Here is a 7282-nt window from a genome sequence, read left to right on the forward strand (position 1 = left end):
AGGACGGAGTGAAGAGGAGTCAAAGAGACCCAACGAGAGGCTTCGAGAGACAGAGGAAACAAACAACGCGAGTGTGATGGAGCAATGCAGCGTCACAAGTTAACGACAACCAGACAAACACTTCAGATCTGAGCTCCGTGTTTCACCACTGGTTCACCCCGTCACACTCAAATGTGTTTTCACTTTACGCGTGTGCGTGTGCGTGTGCGTGTGCGTGTGCGTGTGCGTGTGTGTGTGCGTGTGCGTGAACCCATTGAGAAACGAGGAAGAGCATAGAGTCTCAGGAATTTCACACAAAAGCATGGAAATCAATCAACGCAGTGAAAACCAGAGGGACGCTCTCTTTTCTCTTCCTTCTTCTTTTCACTTCCTTCTCACCTTTGTTCTCTTTTCTTTTTATCCCCTTCGTCCTTGACCTTTTACTTCCCTCCCTTTACCGTTCAGCATCCTTCCTTCCATCTTTTTATCTCTTCGCTCCACTTTTCTTTTCATCCCTTCCTTCCCTTTTCCATTCCTTTCGGTTTCCTTCCTTCCTTGTCGTTTTCTTTCTTCTTCCTTTTCTTTCATTGTATCCCTTCCCTCCTTCCTCTTTTACTTCCTTCCTTCCTTCCCCCCTCCCTTATGTTGTCCGTCTTTTCTTTTCACTTCCTTCCTTCCTTTGTTCTCTTTTCTTTTAATCCCCACCATCCTTCATCTTTTCCATTCCTTCCTTCCTTCTTTTCTTTACTTTTGTCCCTTCCCTCCCTCCTTCCTTCCTTCCTCATTTATTTCCTTCCTTCCCCCTCCTTCGTTCATTTCCTTCTTTCCTCCCTTTTCTTTTCCTCTCTTCTCCCTTTCCCTCATCCCTTCCCGTCTCTTTTCCTTCCTTTCCTCCCTGTTCCTTTCCTCTTCCCTTCCTTCCTTCCTTCCTTCTGTTTTCTCTTCACATTTCTTTGAATGCGTTCATTATGTCCGTCTGAACATCATACAACAGTATTTGCTAATTAAACTAAGTATCGAACAAATGCGAGACTTACATGAAAAGTCATTGGATCTCTAAAGTCATTAGGATTCAATCAACTGTAATATTTCCTCTTCAAAAGATATAGTGTCTCTTTAAAGGATTGAAAGAACTTTGTCAAAGCTTCTAACTTCCCGTTAAATGACGAGCCGTACATACGTACACGCGTGCCTTTGTATAAACACTCGGCCTCAAGCCTCATCTTAGCCGTTACAGAAACACGGTAACCTTTCACAGCTATTTGCAGAGGCTGCCTCCCTCTGTATGTGCACATACGTACACTTCCACATGTGTTCGGCATCTGTAATCGAGCCGGACCTCAGCCCACCACAGCGCAGCGGGATTGGAGTAAACTGCGTAACCAGACCGGTCGACTGCGGTGAAAGTGGATGAAAGTTGCCCGCGGAGGCTGGTGAGGCCGGGCGACGTACAACGTCTCAAAGCAGACGTGGCTCGGTGGAGAACGATGCTATGAGGAACGTTGGTTTAACGTCTGAAATGTCATAAGAAGTGACATTTAGGATAAGTGCCGTGACTCACGGACACAGATGTGCACGTCTAACAAAACGAAACATTTGTCAGCGCACATTTGCCTCAAAACTGCATCGCGAATTACGCTTCGAGGGTAACGCGAACGTTTTTTCCGTGGACTACGTTTGTTTTTGACGTAATCGCAAATGTGAAACGCGATCAAGTGGTTTGCGGCCGCATAAACATGAGGTGTTGATTAATATGAAAGAAAAGTCGTCCTGAAGGTAAAACTCAAAGACAAACAACAAAACAAAGACGTGTTTGAGGTTTTGGCCACATTGGGAAAGGTCATACAAAGTTGGCAGCCATCTTGCCAGAGATCTACAACGTAGATTTAACAATTGGGGTAAAGAACCGACTCGATCCGGGAAGGGAAACAATTCAAACCAGACGACAGACAGGAGGATAGAAGTGAGGTGAACCACAGCAGAAGAGAACTAAAGAGAAGTCGGCTCTATTTCGGTCTGAAATCAAAGATCTATTGTTTCTACATTACCAAAGAGTGCGAGCGGTAAATCTGCCATCATCATTGTGCGTACTTTGACTCCGTTTAGACCTTTTGAGCTAAGAAACCAATCGCTCTTTCACAATTTCCAGATGTTACACCGGTCGGAGACGTTCTTTCTCGGAACAAAAAGAGATAAGATCTGGACGGAGGAACCTCCACGCCGTTTAAATATATGAATAACATTTGTTAAAATGATAGTGAACACAAGAAGCAGTTCAACTCTGGGATCAAAGCAGGACAAAGACTTTTGTCAGGAGGAGTAGATCTCCAATCAGGGACACACCGTACGAAGCAGCACCTGCTAAACGTCCATATACCTGCTGCTTAATAAAGCAAATTATGCAATAAAATGTTAGCTGAAAGGCTAAAAATGTGTGTTTACACAAGTTGTGTGTGTGTGTGTGTGTGTGTGTTTGTACCCCTCGTCTGATGAAGCGATAAAGTAAAAGAAATGTGCTCTGATAGCTAACAGATGCTTCACTTTCTTTTTTTTTTACCTTTTTCTCTGCACACACCAGACCTCATTCTCTTTATCATCGTTTTTTAAACCCCTCTCTGTTCTCCCTCTTCTTTCCCTTCTCTCTGTTTATTCTTCTTCTGCTGTTAACGTGATGGTGCACGGTTGTCTCTCCATGGGTGCTTCCTGTTCGCGTGTCGGTGTGCTTTCCATCATTAACCTCGGCCTTTCATCCTGACCTCACCTCAAAACAACAGCTCAAACGGCTCGTTCTCGTTCATCAGCAGGAGGCGGTGAAGTGTTTTCTTTATCTGGAAAACTTAAAACTGTTGCCGTTAACAAAATAAATGAACTTTTTCATGTGTTTCACTGTAGTACCGTGATTCAGTTCCCTACGTCTCCTCTGGTGGCCCTGAAGGTCTTTGCTGCTTCATCTGTGATGTACAATAAGTCGTCTCTTTCTGCCAGCTCTGCATTATACTTAAAATCGATCAGCGGTGCAGAAACCTGCTTCCTTTTTATTCCTCATTTCTCCTCATCAGTACTGAAGGTCCTCGGGAGCTTTCAGGTCTCGTGTGATTTTGGGGGAAATAAGCAAAGTGGAGTAGCGTACAAATTAATAATGCATAAGTAAAACTGTACGTAATGATTTATCACAGAAAACCTTTTCCAGTTCAAGATGTATTCACTTAAAGGTTTTTCTTTTTCTCACCCCAGAGCAAAAGCATTTCTTTCAGTATTTCATATTCAAAATGTTCTCATTTGTGTTTTGGCTCCATGATCTCTAACGAAGGAACATCAGCTACACGTCGTGTCTTCATCAGAGTCATCAGGTCTCATTAGGAGGCTCGCAGAGAAAACATCACCGCGCAGGCATTGGTATGCAAAAGGTGCTTACTCATTTACGCCAGCACTGACAAGCACACACACACACACACACACACACACACACACACACACACACACACACACACACACACAGGCTCTCTGCCGTCTGGAATTCGACGTCAGGTCAGTGGACGAATACTAACAGAAGTGGATTAGTGGGATAATGTTTATGTATGTGCAAGTGCAGCGTGCGTGTGTGTGTGTGTGTGTGTGTGTGTGTGTGAGATGCATTTCAATGTACGCCGCATAATGAAAACATTTTAAGATTAAAATAAAAATTTGAAGAACTTGTGTTGGTTGTTTTTTCTAAATGTGGACCTGCTGCAGATATAAGGTCTACTCTTTGATACGAGATGCAGGATTTATCAGAAGCTAATTAATTAATTAACCTGGTTTACTAGAACAACTGAGTTTATGATGTTTATAAAGTTGTGCACCTGCTTAATGTTAGCCAACAAGCGCTTTAAAATGCATCTACTGCTGCAAGAAGAATACTTTAAATACGATTTTTACATTATAAAATATTTCTTTTGACTCAAAAGTATCCCAAAAAGGCTTTAAATCAAAGGAGATTTAGCACCATAAAACACTGAAGTATTCTCTGCTATACACACACACACACACACACACACACACACACACACACACACACAGTACCTGTATTGTGTCACTTTGTCTCAATTAAAATCCCTCGTAATCGATCCCTGCAGATTTCTGAGCCCCGTTTATCCAGACTTTGTTCAGACACTCAAATGCATCTCTGAGCACTGAGGTGGATGAGTCGACCAGCAGCTCTGAGTCAAAGTAGCAAGAGAGGGAGGGAGTTAGGGAGAGAGGGGGAGGGAGGGAGGGAGGGAGGGAGGGCTGAGAAGTGAGTTAGATTAAGTGAGGAGGAGGAGCGCTGCTTAGACTTGACTTCCAGGAGCTGAGAACGTAAACACAACAGAGAGGGGAGGAGAAAGGAGCAGGGGAATGAATTAAGGAGGGAGATCAGGGGGTAAGGATGGACCATGAAAACGAAGAGAGGGGAGAGAAAAAAGGAGGCAGGAAAGGATAAAAGACAGAAGGTCATGAGGAAACGAGGAGGTAAAGAACGTGGGAGGGGGAGAGAGAGGAAGTGAGGAGGGAGTAAAAAGTGGTTTGGAAAAGTAAAGCAGCAAATTAGGTAGTAAGGGAGAGAGGGAGGGAGCGAGGGAGGGAGGACGCATAGGGAAGGAGAGAGAGCAAGAAAAGGAGTTGATATTAGAAGGTATATGGGAAGATAGTCAAGAAGGAGCAATAGGAGAGGAGGGAGGAGGTATGGAAGGACATAAGTGGGGAAATAATACCTGATTTAAAAGGAAGAGAAAACAGAAGTAGGGAGAAAGAAGAGAGAGAGAGAGAGAGATTAATAGTAATTCAATAAAAGCTTTAATGCACGAAAGAAAGTGGTCAAAAAAAGAACATAGTGAAAAATGAGGGAAGGAAGAAATGGGAAATGAGGAGGTAAGGAAGGAAATAAGGGGAGACAAGGAGCTAAAGGGTTAGGAGAGGAAGATAGGAAGTTAAGGGATCAGAGAAGGATTAAAAGGTGGAAGGAAAGAAAATAGAGAGGCAAGGAGCAGGAAAAGAAACTAATGCAGGAGACAAGGAGATCAGAAGGGAAAATAGAGGACAAGAAGGGAAGAATTAGGAGGTAGGGAAGGAAAGGAGGAGAGCAAGAAGAAGAGTTAAAATGGGAGATAAGGAGGTAGGAAATAAGAAGATAAGGGTAGCATAAAAACATAAAAGATGGGGCAGAAAGAGATAAAAGAGAGAAAGAAAAGGGAGGCAGGTAAGTAGAGAAGGAAGGAAAGAAAGAAGGATGAAGGAAACAAGGGAGATATAAGAGGTAAAAGAGGGAGTAAGGAAGGAAAGAAGGAGAGTAGACACAAGGGACAGCGGTGTAGGATGACAAGATAGGGGTTAGGAAAGAAGGAGATGAAAAGGTAAAGTAAGAGGTAGAGATGGGAAAAGGAGGTAAGGTAACAGAAAGGGGGTTAGGAGGGGAAGGAAGGAAGCTTAAAAAGGAAAGAAATGCAGGTAAAGAGTGGAAGGAGGGGGGAGAAAAGTAGATAGAAGTGAGACATAAGGAAGGAGAAAAAAATAGATAAAAAGGAAAGGAAGAGAAAGAGCTAAAGAGAGGGAGGGAGCGAGGGAAGGAGGGAATGCAAGTGCTGGAGGATTAAAACAATGGGATAAAAGCTCTATAAAAAGGACGGACAGGAGTGTACAGACGAGACGAGGAAACGCAAGACCGTGAGGGAAAAGAAGATGTTTAACTGGAGAAGAGAGGAGGAGGAGGAGGAGGAGGAGCATTTCCTCTCTAGTCTGTACATCTATCATGTAAATATTCCTTTAAAAGGCGCTTCTGACTCGCAACTCCCACGTCCAATTAAATTAACTGGATTTCTCTTCATGAATCTCTGAAAACATCTGTTTGCAGAATTCAAGCGATAACATTCCTTTTCCAATAATACGCTGTTAGAAAAGAAAAGAAAAGTTCAATAAAATAACTCGTGAACCCAAATGATGTCTGCCATATCACTCAGATACAGAAATAATCAGCTTATTTACGACATAAAGAGCGCAAATAAAGGTGCACAAACCGAATGAGGACATCCAGCAGACAGATAAACATGACTCAGTGACACAGAGTAACATCACTGCCTGTTGTTGCATTACCTTCCATTCTGTTTAAACTTACAGCACAATCCATCACAGCAGCATTGTGTGAACGTCAGAATGTTTTCAGGTTATGGCTGTGCTGGGATCAGACACTATCTCTGTCTAGGTTGTAAAACTAATTTTAACTTATGTCATCAAGTTAAGATCTTTACTGCAGCCTGGATGTGCATCAGTGTCATGAATGGATGACTGAACGGGGCTAACGGGTACAGGGTTACAGACCCACAGTGTCGGGTGACCTGTGTCCTTCGCCTGGAAAATGTCACTTGACGGGCACGTCCCGGTCACAGAGAGACGAAAACACCAGAAACAAGGCACAAAAAGACCAGAAAGAGACACAAAGTGACTACAAAGAGACACAGAAAGACCAAAAAGAGACAACGTGTCTCTTTGTAGTTGTTTTGATCATCTTTATAAAGACCAAAAAAGACAAAAAAAATACAAAAAGACCATAAAGAGATACAAAGTGACAACAAAAAGACAAGAAAAGACTACAACGAGAAACAAACCATGTGCATTAAGACACAAAAGACCAAAAAAGACACAAAAAGACCATAAAGAGACACAAAATTACTAACAAGAGATACAAAATGACCAACAAAGACATGAAGAGACACCGACTATGAAGAGACACAAACTGACCAACGAGTGGCTCATCTCGCTGTTGCATGAGGTAGAAATGTGCTTATTACAGTAGAAACAGTCTTCACCTTTGACCCTGTGGCCTGTCCTTTTCCATAGATCTCATGGATATCACACGCCGGTCGTTGTGTGTGTGTGTGTGTGTGTCTCTTCCGGCTTCTCCACATCATCTTTGATCCTCACTTCCTGTAACGGCGCCATACATTTCCAGGTCAAAAGTGACGTTAGATGTCTGTGTGTCTCATGTCCTCAAACTCTGTGTGCTGACTCGGACTGTACGCTTAAAAACAGGATGGATGATCAACAGCCATCACTCTCTCTCTCTCACACACACTCTCACACACACACTCAGTGTTGAACCAGGATATCCACGTCAGGACAGCGCTTCATTGACTACACCGCCACCTACAGTCTAAATGTACAACTACAGGACTAAATGACATTCATTCAAAGTTAGATATCTGTCTTAATTTTCAAGTTCAAATTTTGTAAAAAGTACAATGTGTACCTCTGAGCTGTAGTACAGTAACAAGTACAATATGTACCTCTG

At 42.9% G+C, this 7282-nt stretch overlaps 1 protein-coding gene across 2 annotated transcripts in view; it reads right to left on the reverse strand.

Moving 5' to 3' along the window:
• Positions 1-7282, reverse strand: part of arhgap36 (Rho GTPase activating protein 36) — a 36279-nt gene that overhangs the window by 18397 nt on the left and 10600 nt on the right. Inside the window, exon 1 of one of the 2 annotated variants that reach the window (XM_031850733.1) lies at positions 4042-4190. The exons of the other annotated variant lie outside the window; for it this stretch is intronic. The gene's annotated coding sequence lies outside the window, so the exon portion shown is untranslated. Of the gene's footprint in view, positions 1-4041; positions 4191-7282 lie in introns of those variants that run through there. 2 annotated transcript variants of the gene reach the window in all.

This window comes from Anarrhichthys ocellatus, unplaced genomic scaffold (assembly GCF_004355925.1).
Source record: "Anarrhichthys ocellatus isolate YVR2014 unplaced genomic scaffold, GSC_Weel_1.0 scaffold11, whole genome shotgun sequence".
NCBI lineage: Eukaryota > Metazoa > Chordata > Actinopteri > Perciformes > Anarhichadidae > Anarrhichthys > Anarrhichthys ocellatus.